Source organism: Anomalospiza imberbis, chromosome 6 (genome assembly GCF_031753505.1).
Source record: "Anomalospiza imberbis isolate Cuckoo-Finch-1a 21T00152 chromosome 6, ASM3175350v1, whole genome shotgun sequence".
Lineage (NCBI taxonomy): Eukaryota > Metazoa > Chordata > Aves > Passeriformes > Viduidae > Anomalospiza > Anomalospiza imberbis.
The window spans coordinates 59,262,051-59,265,929 of record NC_089686.1 but is presented as its reverse complement, the minus strand read 5'-3'; the positions used below and the strand labels follow the sequence as shown (position 1 = coordinate 59,265,929).

The following is a 3,879-nucleotide window of genomic DNA, read 5'->3' as shown; positions in this document are numbered from 1 at the left end:
TGCCTTAGAAAACATCCATTACACTGTATGTATCTGTACATGAAGAAAATTCCTACTACACTGCCATCCTTCTAATGCCTGAAGCCATATCATAAGGTCAATAGCTGTGATACAGCTCAAACCCAATTAGGCTCCCTGCAGGTGGTCATTTTCCCTGCACTAAACACTGCAATGTACAAGAAATAGTCTAGTAAATAAAGATGCTTAGAGACTGAATCTCCTAAGAGCACATCTGTCCAGTTGCTGCTTTTTACCACAACTCCCTTAGGTAAAAAAATCACTTGTCACACTGTATATATCTTTTAAAGTAAATATACTTCTATTTGATCTGCTAAAAGTGTTTCTGACCTACAGTTAGTAGACTCTTTGCACCTTGCCGTGTTCCTTCTCCTTGAAGTGCAGCACTAGTAACTGCATAATAACAGCTGCTTCAGTGGCATGGACTATAAATGATCTCTTTACCAACAGAAGTCTAAGGTTTATAGACAGAACACATTCCACAAAGCTTTTATTTAAAGCATTTGCATGGAAATAACCTTGCACTGAAGACTGGACAAAAGACAGAGAAACTCCACAAACTGTCAGGAGTAAGAGGTGAAGGGAACATCTTGCAATGCTTTGATTTCTAATTAGAATGCAAGGTGCTTGAAGCAAACAGTACAACTGAGATGGTCAATTAAGAGTGCTGTGATTGTTCTTCTACTGTAAGACCCCCTCAACCTTGCAAAAGACAGAAAATCATTACAAAATCGTTAATGCTTCAGTGTCTATGTAGCTATCCTTTGGAGAAGAAAAACCTTATTTTTATCAAAATACAGATACGACTAGAGTAATTTTATCTTCTGGTTTCCAAGGAGACAAGTGACCTCTATAGACTTCTCCTAACAAGTGTATCAAAGTCATATCAAAGCAAGTAAAGCCATGAAAGCCATAGGAAAGTAGCTCAATGCAGAGAAAATCTGCTGCTCAAACCTGAAGTTTAACAACTTGGGTAGTTTGCCAACACAGCTTCGCTATTGGTGTCACTTCCTGAGATTCCCTTTGACAGAACATTCTCTGTAACAGATATTACCAAACTTTACTTCAAGGCAAAATAATAGGCAGGAAAGGCTCCAACATGGCAGCACAGACAGTATATTACAACCAACAGCAGGGGCAATAATCTAACTTTAGCACTCATGGGGCACACCCTCCTGAGACCCAAAATCCATCCTTTCACAGCCCATCAGCAACACCTTGAAGGCAACATTTATGTTGTATCAGCAATTCTCTATTTTAGTATTCTGGATTCTTTGGAGGATTCTGCTTTCTTCCTCAGCCAAGCTCAAGAAACCTACTGGAGCCCACAGGATGTATAATCACATTTTCAATGCCTTCCTAATCTACAAAAAGCAGATTTGTTTTGGCAAAGTGCACAGTTAAAGAGATTCACTGTCCTTCCCCACATCCCTATTGTCACTCACATGTTCTCAACACACTAGGGAAGCACTGAACCAGCTTTTTCTTGGAGAAATTGCTTCAAGTTTCTCCAGTTAAAGTTTAGCATCCATCCCCAAGTACCTGCACATGTTTTGGCTTCTTTGTGTGGCTCACCCTCATTTTCCTGCTGGTGTTCCTCCATGTATTCACTTCGGGCAGAATGCTGCAGAGCCGACATGGAGATGGTGAGCTGCAGGACTCCAGGGTGCTGCTGGGAGCAAAGAGCATGCCTGGGGAAACTTCTGATTAATTTCAGCCTGTCCTAATCTAGCTCAGCTGACAGCAATCAAAGGAAGAAAAAAAAATCATTAAAATACATGAAAACCCTAGACAGCAGTTCTGCTTTGTAATTGTGCAGTAGATTAATGGGTTCTCTGAGGTAATTCCAAGATCAGCTTTAGAGCCCGGTATTACTTGTGGGGCAGGGCTGGGAAAGTGCCCTTGAGAGATTCACAACTGTTGGTGGCAAGTTCCTGCATCCTAAACATCTACCTGGGCACAGGCTAACCAAAAACTCAGGAAAAGCAATGAGGAAAAGTTTTGATTCAGGAGACAGGAAAAAATCAGGTGGAAGAAACTGTTATTTTAGACCTGACTAATGAAGCGTTTGAGAATATAAATGTGTGAAGGTGTTTTGAATGAGATCATGAGAGACAGCGCCAATGATTCTGCAGGAAATAAGAAGTGAGAAAAGCTGAACAGGAGCAAGACAGCTCCAGGTCAAACTCACAGGTGCCTCAGATGAAGCGCAATGCTGACAAACGTGGGGAAAAAAACATCGCCATGTAATGCCAGAATTGGGGGCTGCAGTGTGAAATGGATTTGTGGAAAGACACAAATAGCAATAAGAAAGATAAAAAACTAGACCTAGACAAATACAAGTCCAGGATTTCTCCAATAAGACAAATTGCAAATGCAAAACTCCCCAAACACTTTCAATACCTGTTTTGCTTAATCCTCAAAGAAGACTGAGAGATCAGATATTGAGCACAGCTGGTGATAAGAGAAAACGAAATAAGGAAAAGAGTTTGAAATAAAACCAGCAGAATCTCAACACCACAGAAAATTCCAACATGCACAATGATAAGGGTGGAGGATTGATCTAGTTGTTCTATTCCCCTTGATCCTGCAGCTGAAAAAACACACAAAAGAGAAAGTAACAGAAGAAAACCGACAAGGCGAGGGCCTGGTGAATGCTCAGGTGCAGGGCTTTAATCCAGTACCAACTCATCAGCAGAATTATCGCTCGTTTTTTACTCATTGCTATTTGTGATGAGTTTTACAGGCAACCAGCTGTAATCCAGGCTTCTTTCTCCTAGATTTCTACATGTTCACACCCTTTTGTTGCCATATACATACTGTTCTATCACATACTATCCCTTAACCAGTCAAGCATGTCTTACACTCATTTGGTTTGTAATTCTCTCCTTGTTTGCAGAAAGGAAGGTCCTTCACTTTGTATGGGACAAATAGAATCAGTACTCACAGAAACTTATTTTTAGAGAAAAAGTGCTGAAGTTACCACTTTTGAGCTTCCCTGTCTCAGAGGTTCTCTGAGAAATTTGCGTAGCTCATTCATAGAGCATCTCCCCGATGCTGCCAGCTCTCATTACAAGGATAGAAAAGAAAATGAATCAGAAATCAAGTGCTGAGCATTCACAGTCCTGTGCTTGCCCCCCCTTCTCCTTGGAAGCACAGCCTCACCTAATTACAAGGCCCTCAGCACTCCCAGCTGTGAGGTACAACGTGACACAGGCGTGCAGCATCCTTTCAGAAGCAAGGTGGGAAACACAGGCCCCTCGCACCGGGAGCTCTGTGACAGAGTATTTTCCAGAATTCCTGGGCTGATAAGCATTTGATGATACTGAAGGCTAAATAAATAGACAGAGAGATGAAGGTAGATAAGAAAAGACGTGACAGAGATTGACAAACACATTTTGGGGTACAAGTCTTGCAGCACAGTCAGCAGAAAGCCCAAGGCAAAGTGGTATTTTATTAAATTAAATCACATAGCATGAAGAAAGGCTAAGCAGGGTTATCAAACCTTCTCTTTTCATCACAAATAATAAAAAAAAAGACTGCTGCTTACAATTTAAAGCAAGGTCTGACTATTATCAACCTTAGCCATGGAATTCTCACTAAAACTGCTGCTTTTACAAAAGGTCTTCTCTCTCCCACTGGCAAACAACAAAGCATTGGACTGTGTTCAGAAGTCCTCAACTAAAAGCAAAGTAACAGGTTCAAAATCACAAGTATGTCAAAGAGCTAGAAATAAAAAAGCTGCCATGTAATTTGGCTGAGTGTACGAGTTTCATTTTTTTTACTACAATCAAAGCTCTTCAGTTCTGTGCCCCCTGTGATTTATCGATAAACAGGTGAGTGATATTTGCTGTTGCTCAA

General features: G+C 40.9%; 1 long non-coding RNA gene across 1 annotated transcript; it reads right to left on the bottom strand.

The window, feature by feature from the left end:
* Positions 1-872: 872 nt before the first annotated feature.
* On the bottom strand, positions 873-3,256 carry LOC137476696 (uncharacterized). Its single transcript, XR_011000531.1, has 3 exons — positions 2,966-3,256; positions 1,594-1,746; positions 873-1,056 (listed from the first exon to the last, which is right to left on the bottom strand). It is a non-coding gene; the product is annotated as an uncharacterized lncRNA (long non-coding RNA).
* Positions 3,257-3,879: the final 623 nt, after the last annotated feature.